The following is a 24,609-nucleotide window of genomic DNA, read 5'->3' as shown; positions in this document are numbered from 1 at the left end:
TAAGGTGCATAAGGGAAATGAATGCAACACGATTATAGTAATCAGTCATTAGCAAACGTTGTAGTTTGTTAATTATCCATATATATAAAATAGAAAAATATGTTAATTAACCGGGACACCGTAATGGGTAGACCGGATAGGAGGAGGTTGCACACGCAGTATCGGGGGCAGGGCGGTAGGGGCCTCCGTGCACCTGCGCTGCGGGAGGGCCTGATCAGCAACGGCCCAGGCTGCTTCAAGGGCTGGAGAGGGAGGCAGAGCTGGACCGGTGACTCAAGGGTGGGCAGCGCCACGCGATTTCGAATCGGGCACTGGGCTCCTAGTATTATATAGAATAGGATATCATAAAAATTAAATTACAAAATTTTTATTAAAACATGTCTTACATACCGTTATATTGGCTGGGTCGCAAAAATATTCCTTGTGGGCCGCATGCAGCCTGCAGGCTGCGAGTTTGACATACTTCATTTACAATTTACAAATATGTAACTTATACTATCTCATTGAATATGTATGCATAAACTGGGTTGCCTACATATAAATAAAAAATACACAAACTGAAGAACCATTTTTATAAGCAATACTTAAAAACAAATACTCATTTCTACTACATCTTATAATTTAAATGCTATAAATCTTAGATACCAAAAGAGAAACATCCTCTCTGTTGAAGGATGGAGGAGCAAGATATGAGATTCAAGATGTAGGCAGGGCCAAATCATGAAGCCTTGTAGACAATTAAGTAAAAATTTTAGAAGTTTGCCTTCAAAAGAATTTTAAATAGGGAAGGAACATGATCACAACTGATATTCAAAAATCATTTTTTTACAGTACAGAGGATGGGTTAGTTGAAGTGTGGCAAGGGAAGATAGCAAAAAGTTACTGCAATGAACTAGACCCGTGGTTGGCAAACCGCGGCTTGCGAGCCACATGCGGCTCTTTGGCCCCTTGAGTGTGGCTCTTCCACAAAATACCACGTGCAGGCGCGCACGTACAGTGCGACTGAAACTTCGTGGCCCATGCGCAGAAGTCAGTATTTTGTGGAAGAGCCACACTCAAGGGGCCAAAGAGCCGCATGTGCCTCACGAGCCACGGTTTGCCGAGCCTCAGTTTGCCAACCACTGAACTAGACCAATGATCGTTGGACTTAAGGGTAGCAGTAGTAATGAAGAGATATTGAGGTGGTAGAAATAACACACTGATGATTTTCTGGCTTGAATAACTCATTAGGCAGTGGTACCCTGGTTACAGAACAAGGGAATAGAGAGTGAAAGGCAGGTTTGGAAGAAAAATGGTAAGTCTGCGGCACAAGTGTGACAAGCAAGTAAAGATATACAGTGAACTACAGAAGTCTGGAGCTCAGGAGAAGGAAAGATTTGAAGCTTCTATGTGGAGTTTTGAGAGTAGATTAAAGTAAGAAACGGGCCCAGAAAAGTGGGTAGAAAAGATAACCCAACAAAGAAGACTTGTGTTACCAGAGAGGTAAGAGAAAAAACAAGAAAGCTTGGATTTATGAAAGTCAAGTAAAGCCCGTGTTTCAAGAAAAAGTGGTCACCTTTGTTGAGTGTTGCTGAGCTGTCAAATAAGATGAAGCATAGGAAAGCCTACTTCAATCAGTTAACACTGGTGTCCTTAATAGGTCCAGCTACAGAAGAGTGATGGGGCAGAGACCAGAGTGCAGAAGTTTGAATAATAAAGAGGGAGGTGAAAAAATATGGTATAATTACTCTCAAGAAATTTGATTATGAAAAAGAAGGGGGGGGGGAACAGGTCACTGAGAGAAGGAATGGTATGGGAAGGCTCAGTATGAAAGAACGATTTTTTTTTTTTAAGACGGAAAAGATTTCCCCATGTTTAAATAGTATGTATGCACAATAGTATTAAGAAAAAGAAAAATTTCCTTTCAATAATGCCCCAAAAGTACTATAAGAAACACAGTGAATGCTGCTCATTTCTGAGGATGGTCTTATTATGGCAGTGAGAAATCTCTGCCATCCATCAATGGTAATTTGCTCCTAATCTCTAATAAATTACCAAAAAAATCAATAATAAATCTTTTAAAAAATATTTTATGCAGACACAAAAAAGTTCATAAAAGAGACCTGTTGACATTTAAATCATAACAAAACTTCAGGATGTTCACACCAAAATGGAAAATGAAATTCACAAAGTTCTTATGCCTAATATTCAACCAGTAATTTGTCAATTCTGAAATATGCTTTCTCAAAATATTCAGGTTTTGGAGAATAATCTGTGGATTCAATAGGTCAACTTCCTCTGATTCTTCCACAAGATTAAAGGTTTCACAGATGCCTTTAAATGAAAGGAAACTGGTGATTACATGAATGGTTTGGTTATTTACACCCCTCGAGGCTCATACACACACACACACACACACACACACACACACACACACACACAGCACACCTAATGGTTTTGCCTTGAGGCAAAAGATTTAACAGATTGCCCTCCTAATTACTCCCTAGACACTCTGTACACAATGCCATGTGATTTCTGAGGTACAGATTCCTATATAAAACTTACCTTTAGGAAAAAGAATAAAAAATAAATGTCTCACCAACTACTTCTGAAGAAATAAAATTATTTATAATATCCAAAACCTAACAAATCACCATGCCAAATACTAGTTAATATAGCTAATAAATTCTAACCCAATTCTAAATAAAAGCAATTTAGGTAAAGGCATTAACAAATTATTTAAACATCATTATCCCAATACACCTGTGAACATTTAGTTGTACTACAAATACAGTGCAAATGTTAAAATTTCAAATGTGAGAAATTTTATTCCTGAGGAATGTCTGATGTTATCATAATAAGCACAGACAACAGGAAAAGTCATCAATTTTAAAAGATATTAAAATATAAAATAAAATCTAGGTAGAATAAGGAGATAAAATAATTTTCAAACCAGAAGAAAACTAGAACTGAGTATTAAACCTCTGAAAAGGTACAGCAAGCTCTGTAAATTAGAAAAGAAATCACCATGGAAAAAATGTTTGAATTCCTAAAAATAAAGTCTTCCAAATGTCCCAAAATGGCAACTAAAATCTCAGCAAGGTAACAGCACCTGCCCACATTTCACTCCCCAGATGTCTCCAGAGCTCCTGCTCTCCACCACTGTGCCCATCCCCCTTTTTTTACCACCAGGTGAAGAGGATAGGAATAAAATTCATGGAACAGGAAATGTAATGAATAAGCAAACATATGAGAAAATATTTAACTTCCTGAGTAACCCAAAATTTTCATATTAAAACAAGGCAACTTGTTTTGGCAAACTTTTAGTAACTTGTTAAATTGGCAAAAATATAAAACCATGTTAATATTTAGAGCTGGTAATTGGTATATGAAATTGGTAGGCAATATGGCAGTATGTATAGAGAGCCATAAAAATATCCTTTGGCCCTCAGTTGCCTCTTCTGGAAGTCTATATGAAGAGGGCGGAATTAAAATATGGGCAGAGTAGAAGGAGCATGCTCATCTGACCACCATTCCTAAAATAAAAACTTGGAAACAACCTCTATATCCAAAAAAAGAGAATGGGTATGTGAAATATTTATCGATAAATCCATTAGTTTATATACATGGTCACTAAAAATAATTCTAAAATGTATATAACATGAAAATGCTTTTCATACAATGACAAACCAAAAAGAGCTAGATATAAAAATGTGCAGATAAGGGAAACCTTTTTTTAATGTATAGGAATATACAAAAAAGAAAAACACTAAAATTGTGACTATGGTTGGTTAACTTGATGGTATAAAATGCTTTTCACACTTTCCTGCAAATGTTTCATAATGTGGTTTACATCAAAGTCTTGCTGAATTCTCCCAACAACTCTTATGATTAAGTACAAACAACTTTAAGATCTATTTTATAAATGTGGAAATGGGGCACTAAAATCAGTTAAAAAATCAGAATGTAATAGAACTGAGATCTGAAGCTAGGTAGTCTAACCACTCACTACATCATATTGCCTCCCTGTGTTCTGCCCATTCTCTCATGGGGGTTGGAGATAATAACAAAGGCATAAACTCTGGGATCTAACTACCTGGGTTCAAATCCTAGCTCCCATTCTTACTGATTAATCTTGGAGAAGCTGGAGAAAATCTGTCTCTCACTTTTCTCAACTACAAAAAGAATGTATGCATTTAACCTTTCTTGCATCAAGGAATTGCTGTGAGAAGACAACATTATGCTTAATAAACAGTAAGTGGCTCACACTGAGGACGCAAACATGTCAGTAACACAGTAATCCTGCAAGGATATGGGGGTGTTTGGGGCTTTGGTCTCACACCAAATGATCTCAAACTGCTATTGCTGAGTTCTTTTACCTTCTTTTTTAAGATTTTACTTTCTCAAGCTATCACCTTCTCAAGCTGGCACTCCTGGCTGATGATATACCTGCATGGGGCATCTTTTCTCCCCTGTTCCATGCCTCTTTCGAATAAGCTCAATAGCCAGACTTCCTAAAATGATTTCTAAGAAAATCCAGATTCTGAGAAAGAATTTGGGGTCACCCCTAGTTAAGAGAAAAACTAATAGATGGCCTTTGTAACACCTAGTTTTGGCTTTTCAAGGGTTTGTGGGGTTTTTGTGTTTGTTTGTTTATCTTTTGCTTATCTGGCTTCTGTGTTGGGTTTTTAAGAGTGTTGAGGATACCATACATCCTAGATCAGTGATGGCGAACCTATGACACACGTGTCAGAGGTGACACGCGAACTCATTTTTTTGGTTGATTTTTCTTTGTTAAATGGCATTTAAATATATAAAATAAATATCAAAAATATAAGTCTTTGTGAAACTAAGATGGCGGCATAGATAAACACCGGAAAATTGCTGTCTCCCACAACAACTTCAAAAAAACAACATAAAGACAAAACGGACATCATCCAGAACTACAGGAAGGCTGGCTGAGTGGAAATTCTACAACTAGAAGGAAAGAAAAGCACGCTGAGAGCCAGAGGAGCTGCGGAAGTAAAGTGCAGAGGTACGGAGGCTCGCGCACGCAGAAAGGGGCTGGCACCTGAGGACGCGGCTGTCTTTTTGAATCGGGAGGGAGTCACAAGCTCCCGACTGCTCTGAACTCCGGTTCAGGAAAGTCTCTGGGGACCCAGGACTCATACGGGGAGAAACTGGACTGTCTGGCAGCGGGCAGAACTCGGAACTTGAGGTCGGCTTTCCCTCAGAGGTGCTTGCAGCAATTACCGGGACACTGAGACGCGTGGCCCCTTAGGGCAGGGCTGAGAATCCGCCATAGCTGCTTGCCCTGCCCTTTGATTCCCTGAGACCCCGCCCCACAGAGGCTTTTGCATATGAATGGGCTGGCCCTTTGCAACCTGAAAATTACCTAACTGCAGCTGGGCCAGACAGACCCAGAACTTCCAAGAGAAGGCCCAAGGCCCCACAGCAGCTTGCATTGCTTCACAGCTGGGCCTCATCAGGGTACCTCCAAACTCCAAAAAAGGAAGGGGAATCTGCAGTTCTCTTCGTAGCTCCTGCTGTGTAACCTCAGGCAGAGGCTAAATTAGCACCTCCTTAGATTCAAGAGCCAGTGTACCCAGTGGTCAGAGGGGGACCATCCGGATTACAACTCCTCAGATCCATAAGGGACACACTCAGGGTGCAGACTCAGTGAGCACCAAAACCCCACTGAAGCAAGTCTTGCCCCAGCAGGGTGTCTTCAGCACAGAAGTTCTCCCACTGCAGACACAGCTGATTCTCACTGCCAATTGGCCTGGAGGTCAATTCCTCCCAGTGATCCTACAACAATCAAGGCTTAACTACAACAAGACTGTGCAAAAAGCCCACAAGGGGGTGCACCAAGAGTGTCCACCTCAGGTAACTGGGGAGGCTGAGCCACTGGGCCCTATAGGACACCTAACACAGAAAGCCACTCTATCGACACAGGGAAGCATAAAAATGCGGAGACAAAGAAACAAGTCACAAATGACAGAAATGGAGGAAAGCAAACTACTGGATATAGAGTTCAAAACCACACTTTTAAGGTTTTTCAAGTATTTTCTAGAAACCACCGATAAATTTAGTGAGACCCTCGATAAATCTAGTGAGACTCTTGAGGATATGAAAAAGGACCAACTAGAAATTAAGCATACACTGACTGAAATAAAGAATAATATACAGAGATCCAACAGCAGACAAGAGGATCCCAAGAATCAAGTCAAAGATTTGAAATACGAAGAAACAAAAAAGACCCGACCAAAAAAGAAAAAAGAAAAAAGATTCCAAAAATACGAAGATAGTGTAAGGAGCCTCTGGGACAACTTCAAGTGTACCAACATCAGAATTATAGGGATACAAGAAGAAGACAGAGGGAAAGATATTGAAAACCTATTTGAAGAAATACTGACAGAAAACTTCCCCTACCTGGTGAAAGAAATAGACTTACAAGTCCAGGAAGCACAGAGAACCCCAAACAAAAGAAACCCAAAGAGGACCACACCAAGACGCATCATAATTAAAATGCCAAGAGCAAAAGACAAAGAGAGAATCTTAAAAGCAGCAAGAGAAAGACAGTCAGTTACCTACAAGGGAATACCCATACAACTGTCAGCTGATTTCTCAACAGAAACCATGCAAGCCAGAAGAGAGTGGCAAGAAATATTCAAAGTGATGAATGCCAAGAACCTACAACCAAGATTACTTTATCCAGCAAAGCTATCATTCAGAATAGAAGGTCAGATAAAGAGCTTCACAGATAAGAAAACGCTAAAGGAGTTCATCACCACCAAACCAGCATTATATGAAATGCTGAAAGGTATTCTTTAAGAAGAAGAAGAAGAAAAAGGAACTCTTACCATTTGTCACAGCATGAATGGAACTGGAGAGCGGATAAATACCACATGATCTCACTCATTTGTGGAATATAATGAACAACATAAACTGATGAACAAGGACTGATCCAGAGACGGAGAGGCATTGATTGGACTGTCGGGCCTTGGAGGGAAGGTAGGGGAGGGTGGGGGTAAGGGGGAAAGATCAACCAAAGGACTTACATGCAAGCATATAGGCCTAACCAATGGACACGGACAACGTGGGGGGGGGGGGGGCATGAGTGGGGGGTGGGGGGGTAGAGGGTAACGTGGGGATAAGGACACATATGTAATATCTTAATCAATAAAAAATATATTTAAAAAATAAATAAAAAATATATATATATAAGTCTTTGTTTTACTATGGTTGCAAATATCAAAAAAATTTTATATGTGACACGGCACCAGAGTTAAATTAGGGTTTTTCAAAATGCTGACACGCCGAGCTCAAAAGGTTCGCCATCACTGTCCTGGACCTACAGATAAATGTGGGCTAGCTGGAGCACACTAGAATGTGGCACTGTTGTTATTCTGTCAAATCAGATATACAGAGATAAAGTGGGGGAAGGCAGCTGCAGGCTAGTATACCGGATTGCTCAAATCTATCCATATAAAAGGCCAAGTGACCCACTGTATGTCCATCCAACCGTCCAACCGGCCAGTACCAGTACATATGATGCACACTGGCAATTTAAAAATAAACGTTGACTCACAAATGCACGATACATATAAAGCTCTCGCTGATGCCAATCGCCTGTGTGTGTGTTTTGAACTGTCATTGTCATTCATGAATTTGGTTGACACTTCTATTATAGAGAAAGGGCGAATAGCGATATTAAAATATTTCTTCTAATTAATTTCCTTTCAATGTGCATGAATCCATGCACCAGGCCACTAGTATTCCATAAAAGCATAAACAACCCTTTTTCCTCTAGCTCACTAAGTGCTAGTGGAGGTTATAAGTGACAGCTAATACAAGATAGGTTTTGGAGTTTGAGGCGCTGTACAGAAGAGGAACTAAATATCACACAGACACCATCCTCATTTTAGACAAGTTTGCCCAACTTACTGCCAAATATGGTGGTTCGAGAACTTTTCTTCAACCCAGTGCTGTCTGCACATGCTCTCTAGCAAGGCAGCAAAGAACTAACTCCAACTTTCAGTCATGAGTCCATTAGGTAAATTTAAGTACCAAAACCACTAAGTGTTATACGAGAACATAATCACACTGTTTACTACGAGAAAAGTCTTTACTGGATTAAAATAAAAGCACACAAGGGAGGGTGAAATGGAAGTGATTGTACAAAATGTATTTGATATTTCAAAAATAGAAGAAAAGTTGTCAAGTCTGAAACAAAGTTTAGAATGTTCCACTCTTATTAAGCAATGCTATCAAGCATGGCTGTATCTCTGTGTCACACCATTGTAACTGCCACTTTCAAACACTTGTTCATATATATGAACAAATTCATGTTTTTAACCTCCAAACCTTTATTGCCTATGTTTATGAACATGATATTCCACATTGAGACAAATCATTAACTTCACTGACATAATAAAACGTTACATTCCAAAAGGCTACAAAATATTAACAAATGTCGCCCCAAAAACTTAAATTTTTATATATGTATATGTATATGTATATGTATATGTATATGTATATGTATATGTGTGTGTGTGTATATGTATGTATATGTGTGTGTATATATATGGGCCAGGGTGAGCAAAGTGTTTCTGTAAAGGGCTTTTCCTATTTTACGCTTTGCAGACTATTAGTCTCTACCACAACTAATCTGCCATGTACCACAAAAGCAGCCACAGACAATATATAAACTAATGAATATATTACAGTAAAATTTTATTTATAAACTCTGAAATTTTAATGTCATACAATTTTCATATGTCAAAACATTACTCTACTTTTAATTTCCTTCTCAAACATTAAAATAATATGAACACTATTCTTAGTTTGCAGGATACACAAGAACTGGTGGCAGGCCAGATTTAGCCCAGTGGGCCATAATTTTCCGATCCCTGATATAAGTTACCTAATATTCAAAAATGGAAATACAAAATACCCACCTGCAATATTGAGATCAGATTCCCTTCAAATCTGGAGGGAGTGGTGTAGGATAGTCCATAGATTAAATAATGTACTATTATACTTTTGAAACAGAAAATAAGCTATGCAAACTACTTGTAATCCTGGCCTCTAAAGTTAATGCCAAATGTTAAATAGGAGAATGCATCTTTTTAATAACCTTTAAAGATCTTTTAGTCCCCTCCGGAATGACTTAAAACATTGCAGTGTTCATATTATTAGCAAAGTATTTTTAGGTCCCATCCTAGCATAGCTAGAGTCTCCCCCCAAACCCCAAACCCCCAATTAGTCAACTAACCATTAAGTCACTGTGACGATTTTAAATTTCTATAGCATGATAGAAGCTATTTTCTGAAGCTTCATTAGAATAAATGCTGTTTTGGATCTAAAATATGAGAATGAGAACACACTAGGATTAAGGGGAGGCTTCTGAGAACACTGGATTAGTCAACCTTCTGTGAGTTTAGCAGAATTGTGAAAGGTAAGTACCTGTAACATCTTATTATAAAACTAGAGGCCCAGTGCATGAAAATTCATGCACTGGAGGGGGGGTCCCTCAGCCCGGCCTGCTCCCTCTCACAGTCCAGGAGCCATCAGGGGCAAGAGGCGACCCTTTGATCAGGGGAAGGCAATGCCCCCATCACACCTCTGCTGCTACCACTGCCGGCAGCGCAAGCCTTGGCCGGCCCTGGTTACCTGTGCCTCGGGCCGGCCCTGGGCGGTTGGGCAGTTGCCATCCGAGGCTTGCCTGCGCCGCGGGCCAGCCCTGGGCAGCTGGGGGGCTAAGGGGGCTGGGGGACTCCAGAGGCAGGCACAAGGAGCGGCCGGGCCTTGCTGCATGCCTGCTGCCCCGGCAGGGCCAAGGGGACTGGGTGCCACCATCTTGTGGCTGTGGGCACTGCCATCTTTGAGAGGATGGCAGTCAATTAGCATATTCTCTCCTTATTGGCTGTGGGCGCCATCTTTGAAGGCAGGGCAGTCAATTAGCATACCCCCTCCTTATTGGCTGTGGGTGCCGCCATCTTTGCAACAGCGTGAGGGTCATTTAGCATACTCCCTCTTTAATAGATAGGATTCTGCTATAGATATATTCAAACCTGGTACTCTATAATCTGACAATTCTCACATGTCAGTAAATCACTGAATGTATCCCTACTAATTCTAAATAATAAATAATTCTAAATAACCAAAAGCTTGCTTGTACTGATTCCACAGTCACTGTCTCCAAGAGTTGATGTGCTCACTCATCTATGATAACCTTTATACAAGTGTTGTTGCCTATAATGAATCTTTCCATCTGGTCAACCTCAGTAGCTCTGATCAACCACCTTCTCTGTGTGTAGTATCCCCTGTGGTGTGGGGAGAGGGGGATACAGTGGGAATCAGTGGAAGAAAGTTCGCTCATTTTAGCAACTTTGCTCAAACAGGTGACAGAGATCTGCTGCAGGTGGTAAAGAAAACAGAGCGTTTCATCTTGATTCTCAGGGAAAAAAAGAAATAAACAAACTGAAACCAGACTGACTTACCTTAGGTATTTGAAAGTCAGTGATTAATTGGAACATACATACTTGTTTTGGGAGACCAAAATCTCTTAAGTCAGCCTCATTTGGAGATGGGGAGGGGGGGATATATTTGGACATTTGTTTGCACCTGGAATTCTAATTTGTTTCAGCTCACACTTTTAAAAATAATTAGTAATTCCATTTATCAGATGCAAACAAGGAGGGGTATCCAGCTAGTGGTTAGTTTATCAGTGACCTAGATAAGAGCAGATGCAGCCCAAGAAATTTTGGCTTCCTGACACAGTGAAATGCAAGGAATCTATTCATGCCTTCTTTCATTTTATAATTATTTACTGAATTCTCAAATATTTATGGTCTCAAATACATGGGCAGGCTCCCTCCCGGCAACCTGAAATATCTCTAAAACATCTACAATGGCTCAAGAACTGTGTTTTTCAAATAGTGGGTCAAAATCCACTAATAGGCGACGACCAATGTTCTGGGTCACAGAAAATATTAGGAAGCATGGCATGTATGTTTTGGGGGTAACTATTATTTATGAAACTTTTGTTTATGTTATTTATGGTAATGTATGTGTATATACTGGGTTGCAATGTAAGGTTTTTACTTTGAAGAGAGGGTGACAGTCTATAAAGGCTTGAAATACCTGCCAGATTTAAGAAGACATAAGAGATAAGTAATCAGGACAGAAGTCAGGCCTAAAAACAAAAATTGGGGAGCCATCATCACTTGATGGCATTAAAAGCTTTGGGGGTGGTTGGCATCAACTAGAAAAAGGGCATGAGAAAGGAGAAAAGAGCCAGACTCAAACCCTGGGGTCACCACCATTTATAGGCTGGATAGAGGAGGAACCACCAAAACCAGATGAGGAGAGGTAGTAGGAAAACCAGGGAGCCGATATTCCCTGGGTTGGCTTCCTCCCATGCAAGGAAAGCTAATAAAATGAAAGTTCAAAAAAGAGGCATATCCTCTTCAATTCCCCATTTTTTAAAAAATAAGGTGTGAATGAGGAAAGGCTGAAGGATGTTTATGAGTGAATTAGTGTAAAACAGATGTGACAAAGCCTGGAAATGTACTTACTCTGCTGATGTATACATACCTAGGAATGCTTATGGTGGGTGCTGTATACCAAAAGAGGATGCTGGTATCCACTTAAACCATCTATATGCATGTCTGAAGACAACATGTGGGCGAATCACATGGTAAACATTTAGGGTTGTCCACTGGCTTTCTAAAGATGTCAAAACACATTACAACAATGAATCTTGTCCTTAAAATATATTTTTCACTATCTTCTTGCAAATCTCACACTAAATTCCCTGCAAGGAAAGAAGGGATTCTTAATAATCAGGAAACAAATGCTCTCAACAGAAAAGTATAATGGGATAACAGGATTACCCTTTGTTTAGGCTGGAGGTGTTCCAAAGCTATTATCCTGAGCCCCTGTGAATAAAAGCCACAGCAGCCTTTAACGTTCTGGGCAGCAGCCTCATTTGGAGGTAATGGGGCTCTCTTAAAACTTATATGAAGATCTATCATCGTGACTACTTTAAATGCCTTTGCCCTACTTTGTAACTTCTACAAATAAGGTGTTAGTACTCTTGGTCTTAATAAAACGGACATTTCCTAGAGTGGGATGGCAACTTCCTTTTTCAATATTAGAAGCAACTATTGTTTAAGACAATCAGTATGTGACAGAATCATAATGATGTTATGGAAATGGGCCTTACATACTATATTGCCCAGGTCCCTCATTTAACAGATTTAAAAAAAGTGGGGGCTTTTGAGTCAGCTTGTTAATGTGTAAAATATGAGTAACAACAACCTATGCCACAGGAGAAACGTAAATAAAACAATGCATTTAAATCACCTAGCACTGACTGGCACATAGCAGGCGCCCAAAGTGAGCCCCTCTCCTTCAGTCTCCACTCTCTTTTCCTTCTTGCCCAAGGCAAGAGTGAAACTGAGGCTCTGCTGTGACTGCTCTGTGACTAGACAAAACATAAAGAAAAAAGGCCACATGAACTGTATACTTGATGTTTTTATTTATCCTGATTTAAACATGAAATTAACATTAAATAGCTTCTTAGATAAGACATTGAACTCCAAACTCAAACAGAGAGATGGCGATAGGAAGAGAGTGAAGAAAAACAAGGAGGCTCAATGAGGTAAGAACAAAGCAAGTCAGCACCCAGAGGTAGAGATTGGAATTCCATATAAATGAGTATCAGCACCAAAAGCTAGAAATAGATCAAGGAGAAATAGAAACTGAAATATTCCATTGTACTGGCTACAAAATCAGTGGTGGCCATGAAGAGAGAGATTCCAGGAGTAGAGGTGAAAAGCTGAAGCCAATAAGCAGTATCAAAAGAAAAATAAGCACAGAATAAGCAAAATCAATGCAAACAGCTGCTCATTTGAAGTACTCAGCAATAAGGAACATTTCAAACAATAACCATGTGTGGAAGCAAGATCAAAGTGTAGAAGTTAAGAGCACAGACTCTGAAACCAGACTACCTAGATTCACATCTCAACTCTGCCAAGTTGTAGCTGTGTGACCTCTCTGTGCCTCAGTTTCAACATCTGTAAAGTAAGGATAAACACAGAACCCACTGTGCCTATTAATTTTTGTTGGTTCTGATCTCTTTTATTGAATTACAAGTGGTTGGAAGACTATAAACTACATTTTTCAAACTCCCTTGCTAACTAGCTTCTAAGTTGGATACTGCCCATGGGAAACTATGGCAGGAGATTGCAAGGTGAAAGAAGGGTAATTCTGTCTTTTTTTATTTCCTGTTTCTGGTGGTACCTCCATAAGCAGCAGCAGACAACCGCAGGCTCCAGCAGCATCTGTGGTGGTTCCAAAGCAGCAGAACCAATGAAGATCTTCAGCAAATCTGTAGAGCATACAGTTTATACAGCAGCTGTCTGATATCTGAGTAACATCCCCTTCTCCTCCTTACTCCTTCAAAACTCTCTCTCTCTCTCTCCCCTTTTTGGTCCAACACACACTTATTTCTTTTTGTTCCTCCATCCCTTCCAATGCTACTGTAATCAATTCCCTGTATTAAATCCTTCTGTGTTTAAAATATCTGGTGCTTTTCAGTTTACTGATTGGACACTAACTGATAACATCTACTACTTATGGTTGTGAGAATAAAATAAGTTTCTCAAAAGTAAAGTGTTTAGATCAGTACCTGGCCCCTGAAAGGCATTTTATAAATGTTAACATCTGTCACTCCGCAAGCACCTTAAAATCCACATGTCTAAAATCAAGCTCTTTGTCCCCCACACAGACTCTAATTCTGACAATCATCCTTTTCTTCACCCAGGATCCAAATGAGTCATCCAAATAAGCAAAATCTGTGGGTTCCCACTTCAGAGAGCCCTCTCAATCTCCAATCACCAGGTACAAGCCTTCATTCCTTATCTAAGCAGCATCAATGTCTTCCCCTCCCTAGGAATGTATCTGTTTGCAGGTTCCAGTTCATTCTAACCTGCCCCAGGAGAATTTTTCTAAACATAGGGGAGGTGATTAATCATGTCACTCACTACCAGTGGTGCCCAAGGTCACGAACCCATTCAATCACACAAAGGCCTTCCTGAAGTCAACCCCTGACTACTTTCTTAACAGTACTTCCCAGTATACTACTTTCTATTAGTAACACCAAATCTTACATTCCCAACCACATCAAAAATCCTTGGCATTCCCCAAACTCTCTCTGCCCTTTGGTCCCTCTATACCTCTGCACAAGAATATCCCTCGAAATGAAAAATACCTTCTCTGCTCTACCCTCTCCAGACTTTACTGGATCTCTTCCACCTCAAACAGAACTAACCTCTCCTATTCTTCCTTAGTATTTCTACTATTATAACATGGTGCTAAGTGCTGAGTTCCTCAGGGGACTAAAATTCATTACCCCTTGAATGTCCCTCCATATAGCAGAGCTTCCAATGAGAACTAAACTGTAAGATAAGTGATACCTCAGCTCTCCGGGCTGCCAACCCCTAGGTCAGTGGGCTTTACCCACAAGCCCACTGGCAACTTTTCTACAGTTAAAAATCTCCTATCCCAGTGCATGTATAAATGTTATTTTCTGTGTTTTATGAAGTAAAAATACGTTGGAATCACTACTCTACAGCACCTTGCACATAAAACAATAGCTCTGGTCTTCCACCAGACCTCATGAAATAGAATTCCTTCTCCATTTTCAAGCTTCTACTGGCAGCATTTCCTATTATAAAAACTTACAAGTAAAATGAAAACTATACAGTTCCTCACTTATTTACAACTTTTTTCTTAATTTTTGGAATATGAATACAAGAAAGTTAGTGAATGAAAGCATAGATCTTTCTAATTTAAGAATATATATTACACACTCATTTGCATTCATAAGTTATTAGATTTTATTTTGGACCATTAAACACATAATTGGATTCTGAGACAGTCAGTCAACTGGAATTCAGAACACGGACCCCTCCAAAGGGGAAAACTGTGGTTAGCTTCTTAGGCTTCATTTATTATAAATAGTATAAAACAATACTATTATGTAGTATTATTAAATACTAGTTAAAAACTAGTTATCTAGAAAAAAAATTAAAGGCTGAGGAAATACATGACTTTTTGCAGAGGGATCTTTAAGTACCCTTTCAAGGGCTTAAAAGATCCAAGATGCTATTTCTAACTTTATTTTGAAAATCTACAACTTGTTTCTTTCCTTGTTCTAAGCCTATCAATTATAATTACCCTTCTCCTACCCGCTAGTATTGAAACAGCAAAGGACAAAGGGAGAGAACACTGGGAAAATGAAATACTGAAGATAAAGAGTACATACAAAAAGGTAGAACTAAGCTTTAAGCAATGAAAGGTGAAATATGGAAAAAAAAAAAAAAAATCCAGGTTGTTCCAGGGATGTTATTACAGAAATTGAAGAAATAAGTTTCCCATGTCTACCACAAGGTGGCGCTACCGATAGAAAACAGCTTGGTAAAGCCTCAACTAAAAAGAGGATAATAAAAAAAAAAGGTCCATGGACAACAGTGTAGTGATTAGGGGTGTGGCGGGGCGGAGGGGGGGTGCGGGGGGGAGAGGGTGGAAGAGGCATAAATAGTGATGGAAAAAAATAAAGTGCCCTGGCTAGCACTGGCACAGTAGTAAGAGCATCAGCCCGAGAAGTGAAGGGTCCCAGGTCAATTCCCAGTCCAGGGCATCGTACCTGGGTTGCAGATTCCACCCTGGCCCTGGTCAGGGCAGGTACGGGGAGGCAACCAATGGACATCATCTCTCTCACATTAATGCCTCTCTTTCTCTCTCCCCCTCCCTTCCTTCCACTCTCTCTAAAAAAAGTCAATGGAGAAAATATCCTCGGGTAAGGAACAACAACATCCAAAAATAGTAAAATAATTTTTTTTAAAAAAAGGTTCTGGAGTAGACAGGAAACAGTCTTTCAAATGTATAAAGTAAATTTCCCAAACTCACAGATTCCAGCCCCTAAAGAGATTTTTATGGCCCACAGTGAAATTATAAAAGAAAAGTTTAGTCTTATAAAGCTAAATTTATTCTCTTAATAAGGTTGTCCTCTATTCTGAGATTATCATTTTTCTGCAGATATCATTTTTCAGGCGCCTAGGTCAGCTGACCTTTCCCTGGGTTCAGTCTATGGAAAGCACTGTTGGAGAACTGGTAGGTGGGAAGAAGGGAGGAGCCATTATATTTCTCCCCTCCTCTCCACCTCAGGCAGAATTCCCAACATTGGTTGGATATCTCCCATGACTCCAGCTCCTACTAGGAGATTCCCAATTTCCTCAGAATAACCTGGCTCCTGAGCTCCCATAAGCCTACCAGTAGTAGTACTGTATTATTCTCTTCCTGCTGCCATTAATTTCCAGGTTGCCTCAACATCTTATCTTGCTGTCTTACCTCCTCCACTGCCCATGTAACCAATCCCCTGCACTAAATTCCTATTTTAAAAACTTAACAGTGGTTTCCCTTTCTCGCTTAGTGGGCCTAATGAGTATATTAGCCAGTGTGTCCGCATGTATTAGAATCACTTGGGGGGCTTATTAAAACTCAGATGCTGGCCCCACCTCCATAGTTTTCCAGCCAGTATATTTGGAGTGGAACCCAAGAATATGTTTTTCTAACCCAAGACTATGTATTTCTAAGAAATTCCCAGATAATGATGACACTACTAAAACAGGTACCCATTTTGAAAACTATTGACAAAACAAAGAATTGGCCATTCTATGTTGGTGTGCCCCCCCCCCCATTTTCATTGGACAATAAAATCCCCCAAATATTTTGAAACTAAAGGAAACCACACCCTTCTGTTGTCATGGGCGGGGGGGGATCAAACCTTTAAGACAGTTTCCTTACATTATTACTAGGCCAATAGGTTTCTAAGAAATAATTTTTTCAAAGTAAATATAATTTCAGCACTTATTGTATACCTTACCTAGAAATAAAATATCAATTTTAAATCTCATTCCCAAATCCAGTGAACTTTCCTATAAAATAAAATGGATTTAGGCTCTTAAGTTATTGGAAATAACTTAGCCAATGAGGTCTCAAACCTAGAGAATAATTAGTTGGCAGATGGTTGGTTCTTCTATCTTAGAAATTTAAGATTGAAAAAACAGTGCTAAATAACTTAAAGGGCAATTCAAGATGTGTCTTGAAACCAAGGTTTAAGAATCACTAAAGAGTGTTTAGATTCATGCTGGCAAAAAAAGTTAAAATCAAGTATGTAACCAAATCATGGCAGAACTGTATACATAAACAAAAAGAACTTATGAGACTAAAAGGTCTACAGACCAGCACTAATAGAAAAATGTGAGCCACATACATAATTTTAAATTTTCTAGTAGCCACATTTAAAAAGGTAACAAGAAACAGATGAAATTAATTTAATTGATATATTTCATTTAACCCAAAGTAGCCCAATTATCATCATTTTAACAAATTATTAATGGTATATTTTACATTCTTTTTATTGCACTAAGTCTACACTATCTGATGTATGTGTTACACTTCCAATACTTTCAGGCTAGCCACATTTCCAATACTCATTAATCACATCTGGCTGGTGGCTACCACAGCAGACAGTACAAACATAAGACAAACAAATTCACTAGTCTTTTATTGAAGATCTTGATACTAAGTATAGTGATAGTGTCCTAACTGCTGTTTTCACAACTTACTTATAAATTACTTTTTTAAGAATTTCAAGCTCCTATCATCTAATATTGTGTTAAATATATATATTTTTTCACAATGTGAATCACACTGTAAACAGGTAAGCTACCGTTACTGCTATTTTATAGAGTCCCAAAGCCAAAGCCAGCAGTACCTCAACGGTATCTCAACTCACCTTTCACTAGTCCAAAGGAAGAACCAGCAGCCACTCTGGGCCTCCATTGGCGCCCAAGCTAAGGAATTCTCATCTCCTGGGAATTTGTGAACAGGGAACTAAGTCATAACTACAAACCAAATCCCCAAACTTAAGTGTCTGATCCTTTGACAGGGAGAACTGATGTAATCTTACCACTTTGCAGTGTTCACTAGCAACACATTTAACCCACTTAATGGGACTGGTAAAATTGTGATAAAAAAATATCAAATTTACAATATTATTTTAATACTGAATTTAAAGTAGAAAGGACAAATGAGCTTGAGGTACTACTATCTTTAATTCCTCATGCGCTGTCAAATGAGACCAGACAAATAACCTGTATACAAAATCAAAAATTTAAGTAGGCTACAAATTTCAATAGGAAGCCAGAGTACATTGATTGCCTTTAATTAATACAACTGATGATCAAAATAGAGTCCAATAATGGTGTATATAAATCACTGAGTACAGGGGCAGAGTATCCTATATAATAAAGTGGTAATATGCAAATTGACCCTCACACCATAACGCCGTCACAGATGGCGGTGCGCACAGCGGGGATGGGGCAGTGGGGGCAGGGCCGGCAGCCGCTCCACACAGCTTCCCTGGGGTTCCTGCGGACGAAACTTCTGCCAGGGTTTCCATGGCCCCCCCCCCCCATGTGCGCCGTAAGGGCAGGGCCCGGCAGCACTCCAGGATTCAGGGCCATCTCGTGGTGAGACGGCCACGCGGGGGCATGACTCCAGGACGCAGGCCAGTCCCATGGTGCGGGGGGAGGGGTGGGTCCCGGGTCTTGCACGATTTCGTGCGACGGGTAACTAGTAAATCATAAACATGGTGCTTTGAGAAACTCCCTAAATTAAACTTAATATTTGAAAGCCAGAGTTTGGTACCGATTTACCTGAGAATCCAGTGATTTATGAATTTAAATGAAATTTAAAGAAATGCACAGGCATTGAAATAATATTTGTAACACCAAACAACGTCTGAACCCTTCAAAAATAATGGCCTGTTCATCACTTATCAGAAAGTTGGTTTTCTTTTGCATATAAAACTCTTTCCATAAGCATAAATGTATTTGTGTGTATGTACAAGAGTAGTAAGATAATTACATACCTTTGGGGCTTAAATACAACTGGTGCCACATCACACTTTAGGCATACAGTTATTTCATTTTGAACCATTCACTCTAGAGCAGTGGTTCTCAACCTTCTGGCCCTTTAAATACAGTTCCTCATGTTGTGACCCAACCATAAAATTATTTTTGTTGCTATTTCATAACTGTAATGTTGCTACTGTTATGAATCATAATGTAAATATCTGATATGCAGGATGGTCTTAGACGACCCCTGTGGAAGGGTCATTCGACCGCCAAAGGGGTCGCGACCCACAGGTTAAGAACCGCTGCTCTAGAGAATAATTACTCATCCCATAACTTGGTCATAAAAAGCAGAGCTTACTCAGCATTTCAGCAATTAAAGAGCAAAGGTGGATTTTTTATATGGCACTTTTGTAAATCAGATAATCCAAACCTATACCTTAGTAAATTAAAGTGCTAAAATTATAACAATTTATATAGAATTCCTAAGCTTTTAACTTGTGATAAGTCTACATAGTAAATAAGCTGCAACTGCTGCAGAGAGACCCAGCTATGAAATAAAAGTTGAACCCACGGCAGCTCAATGGAGAAAAGAGGGTGTGGTGCAGCAGGAATGAGGTCACAAGAAGGCAAATCTAATAGTATACATCTTATAAGGAAGGATAGTGTTTTGACTTTACTATTAGCCAGTCACACTGCACACCCTTACAGTCTAATCCCAACGGGAAAAATAAAGATATTGGCATCTTAAACTAGTGGATTAAACATCCTCCAGAAATGCTCCTTTATGTAGTCTCATGGTGACACACAGGAGAAAATAAGGAGACCTTGGATATCACCTGGAAAGACATCTAATCTTTCCTCTCCTGCAAAGAAAGGAATTTCTCAAAAACAAAAGAGGTAAAGACAATGTTAAGGCTTGCTCTAAGAGTTAGAAAGGTGTTTAGACTATAATTTAGCAGAAAGAGAATATCCATATCACTTCAGCAAATGTTAAATCTCTCCATTAATAGGGCTGTTAATACAGCCCACCAGCTGCCTTCTAGTAACAATGCAGTATGCACCTCAGCTGCCTCACAGAGCTTCTATTATAATCTTCTCTTTGAAGTATCTCCTACATACATTGCGCCCCCCAAGTCTCCCACTAAAATTAAGGACCGATGAAAGAGAAAACAGTAATTCTTCCAAGTCAAACTATTAATGTCATCAAATACTGTGAATCAAACTCTATTTTTTAAAAAGCTTAGCAAGGAAAAAAGTCGTAATAAATTGAGTATATTACCAGCTCTGAAACAACAAGGTACTATGGGCCATACAGCCATTAATACTATCATGAAGAAAAAACTTAAACATACCCCATTCTAGAAATTGTGGAACACTGTTCAAAGGTCAGAGAGCTGATTTTGAATGGTGTCAGAGACCAAGGAGGTCTCTGCATGGTTTCCTTCATGCAGGTGCAGGAAGAGAAGCTGTCCCTAACAATGCTTAAAAAGAAGGTGGTACAGTAAAAAGATTCCCTCCAGAGCTAGGCAGCCTGCAGCCTGGGTGCTAACGGACAAGTGACTTGGCATCTCATGTCTCGGTTCAGCCACAGAAAGAACAGAATACTTTCATCCTAAATTGTTCCATAAGGAGTGGAAATAATGCTTGTAAAGCACAAAACTAGCATTCACTTAGTGGTAGATATGAGCTGCAACTATGTAACATAGTAAATGAATACAAATGTCTAATTAGAGTTAACCCCAACCCCCCAAACAAGATTCTAAAAAAAAAAGTTCAATTTTGTCCAAGATTGCATCAATGAGCTTGAAATAACTTATGTGGCAGATACTTGCTTAATATTTCTTACATGCATCATTCTAGCTTGCCACTTTGGAGTTTATTTAACATAAGGAAGCAAACATTAACATGATAAAAAAGATTGAAAAAGAAAAGCTCATACACAGACAAAAATGCACAAAGTTACATATAGAAAAAGAATGATGCACACAGTGACCTTGCACACAAGCTCTGCCCAAGGCCAATGCCCTGCCCACCATCACAGGACACAACTGCTCATCCAAGAGAAATGAGAAAAAGGAAAGATAACTGACCTACACAAGTGGGCAAGAGTATCCATTCTAATTACACACCCTACCATCCTCTAAAAACCTTTGGCTATTTGGGTTTTCCTAGGTAATATATGACAAACCTAAATTTCTCAGACCATGTCATATAAATCCACATACCAATACAATTGACCTTGATAAGGAAGCTTCTCAAACTCTTCTAAGAAAGTCCCTCTAACAGCAGAGATGCAAGAAAATGTACCTTTGGGGAATCTGGGAGTGGCCCAAAGCAGCCACAAACACAAAACTGGGTGGCTTTTCAAACAGACACATTCTTTGTGGCATGGGGGTAGATGAAACCAGAGTAAAAGCAGTGTCTCTTCCTGGAAAGTTAGGAAAATATTTCCAAAGTAAAATAACCATGTCCTTCATCTATTTGTTCAACAAGCTTTTTCTGAGTCAACTATGGCAAAGGGTTGCTTATAACTAGGAGCTATAAATACAAAAGTAAACACATACAGAGACACACACAGACATACACACAAAATCTAATCGGAGAGACAAAAAAAATCACATAGGAAACTATGGTTAGGGTTACAAAGGAGAGACCTCTTTGCCAGATTTCTGAGCCAAGTTGATAATTAAGTCATGAACTAGGTAACAAAGAGCATTCCAAGCAGAAAAAAGAACACAGGCACAGGCAGCTAGCAGGGCAGCTTGAAGGCAGCTGAAGGGCAAGGGAAAAAATGTGCAAGAGGCAGATGGGAGTCCAGGCCAGACCATGCCAGGCCTTGCACACCCATGACTTTAAGTCCTCTAAGCAAAGGGGAAGCCACTGAAGGTTCTGCACAGGGAGAGTACAGGCAACATCATCCTGGCTGCAATATGGACTTGAAGCCTGCCCAAATTTTACGAGATCATTATTACTAGTACACTCTTACAAATGCATGAAAGTCCATTCTTACTCACACATGTGTACATACATAGAAAGAGGAAATAAATAATCTTAAAAACACCTCTACGGTACATATGAGAAGTACAGAAAGGCCATTAACAGGCCTTTAACTGCATAGCTAGGAAAGAGTGTGGGGTGGGTAGTCAGGTCACATCAGCACAGCTTTCAAGGGCAAGGACTTATGAAATCACCCAAAAATAGAATTGGGGGGGGGGGGGGGAATACACAACCAAGGTTCAGTTCATAGTAAGCTCTAAAAATTTCACTTGAAACTGTTTTTCTAAATACTTTATTTGTAAATCTTTAAATCAGGGGGAAAGGGTTAGTCAACTCTTTTAATTGATTCAAGCCAACAAAAGAAGGAAATGTAGATCTTAGTAAACAGTAATATGACTTGAGAAATTCAGAAAATATCTGCAACTGAGTGTTTTGTATCTGATCCCATCTCCTACTTGCCCATGATAAATATTCAGGGAAACCCAGACACTAAACCCCAAGTGAATAGATTAATCTACAAACTGTCCATTCTATTCCTGAATGTCACTGAATTGATCTTAGCCAAGCCCCTTTCCACTTTAATAAGACTAGTTCTAGAGTTCCAAGTGAAGACAAAATTCATCAATCACTAAGGTCAAAAAAGAAGGGAGGCATTAAGACATTAAGACCATAACATACATTGTTGAATAATACATGCTCTGTTTAGTTGCACTAAATCAAGCAACAATTATAACCATAAATAAAATACTAACAGGTTAACCTTAGATAAGGAAATTTAATGTTTTAATCATAACGAGATTGATTTTTTTAAATGATATTTCCCTTCTGATTATAAAATAAATACATGATTGTAGGGTTTTTGGAAAATATAGAAAACTAGAGGCCGGATGCAAAGTTAGGTCCTCGCAGCCCTGGCTGACTTGTGGCCCCACCCCCCACCCACTGATGGTTCTGGAAGGTCGTTCCATAGGTTTGTTCCGTCGCCCGGTCTAATTAGCATAGTAACTCTTTATTATATAGGATAATATTAAATTAGGTAAAACTGGACCACTGAATAATGATAACGTATTTCCCCTTTGTGTAATTATTAAGAATTCAAGTATTTTCATGTATTCCCATGTGACTTTCTTCACTGCCTCATGATAGAGGTGACAGAGGTATAATTATTCCCATTTTATAAGGACTCACAGCAACCCAGAGCCAGTTAAGTGGCCTGACTACAAGTACACAGGTAGGAAGACAAGACCCAACAAAGGAGACTTTACTTTCCTGATGGGTCAGGCATCTTCTCCAAAGCTCATGGCCATGTGATCAGCAAACGATATACTCACCAAAATGGCTAACTGCAAATACCTAAATGAGCAGTACCTGTGAACATCAATCTGAGGCAGTGATGGCAAACCTTTTTAGCTCGGCGTATCAGCATTTTGAAAAACCCTAACTTAACCCTGACGCCGTGTCACATATAGAAATTTTTTGATATTTGCAACCATAGTAAAACAAAGACTTATATTTTTGATTATTTATTTTATATATTTAAATGCCATTTAACAAAGAAAAATCAACCAAAATAATGAGTTCGCATGTCACCTCTGACACGCGTGTCATAGGTTCGCCATCACTGATCTAAAGCAAACAATGTACAAATAAAATTGTATCATTAATACAAACATGTTTTATAAATTAACATTAAATAACAATTAAAATGTATGTATTTAAATTGTTAAAAAAAAATGGGGGAACATGGGGATGGGGAGTGTAATGGGACACATCACAAACTGATAGATAATAAGTATCTTTAATTAACTGCTTCCTTTTTTGTGAACAAGAACCTAGACAGAAATAATTCCCTATCTGAAAGAGATTGAGTGGAGCCACCTGATGAAGACCAGAGATAAGCCATCTCCTTTCAGTCTCAAACAAATCCTCCTTTCCTCCCTTCCTCTCTCCCTCTCACTCTAGCTCTTTCCCTACAAAAAGGCTGAAGTGTGTGTAATGCAAACACAGAGTATAATTTTAAATGAGTTATTAATTGCCCCCTTATTTCTAAAAAACAAGATATAAACTATACACAGGGTGTCCCCCAAAAATGTATACACATTTTAATAGCTGATAGCTCAATTCTGAAAATGAAACGTATTTTAATAAAAACTGCCTAATTATTCAAAGTGTGTGTATACATTTTTGGGGGGACACCCCATAGTTTATCATCTGAACTGGAATACTTCTAAGAGTAAAAGAGGTGACTATTCACAATTATGTCAGAAAAAGAGACATACAACAAGACTGACTAGGCAAATGGGAATAAGTGGGCACCCAATACCTGAATAACCCATCCCTCTCATGAACCAATCATTGGGAGTACACAGTTATTGTTAAATTACTGTTCAAAAAACTGATTGGGCCCTAGCCAGTTTGCCTCAGTGGTTACAGCATCAGCCCACAGACTGAAGGGTCCTGGGTTTGATTCCGGTCATGAGCATGTACCTCGGTTGCAGGCTCAAGCCCAGCCAGAGGTCAGGCCACATGGGGGAGGCAACCAATCAATGTGTATCTCTCACATCAATGTTACTCTCTTTCTCTCTCCCTTTCCCTTCCACTCTCTCTAAAATATCAATGGAGACTCAAGGGGCAGACT

General features: G+C 39.3%; 1 protein-coding gene and 1 long non-coding RNA gene across 7 annotated transcripts in view; both read right to left on the bottom strand.

Moving 5' to 3' along the window:
• The window catches only part of ZSWIM6 (zinc finger SWIM-type containing 6), a 217,013-nt gene that overhangs the window by 167,269 nt on the left and 25,135 nt on the right, over positions 1 to 24,609 (bottom strand). The window lies entirely within an intron of this gene.
• On the bottom strand, positions 11,777 to 19,135 carry LOC118656252. The gene is made up of 3 exons (XR_004967557.1): positions 17,852 to 19,135; positions 13,291 to 13,378; positions 11,777 to 11,800 (listed from the first exon to the last, which is right to left on the bottom strand). It is a non-coding gene; the product is annotated as an uncharacterized LOC118656252 (long non-coding RNA).

This window comes from Myotis myotis, unplaced genomic scaffold (assembly GCF_014108235.1).
Source record: "Myotis myotis isolate mMyoMyo1 unplaced genomic scaffold, mMyoMyo1.p scaffold_m19_p_5, whole genome shotgun sequence".
Lineage (NCBI taxonomy): Eukaryota > Metazoa > Chordata > Mammalia > Chiroptera > Vespertilionidae > Myotis > Myotis myotis.
This window is presented reverse-complemented; position numbering and strand designations above follow the sequence as displayed.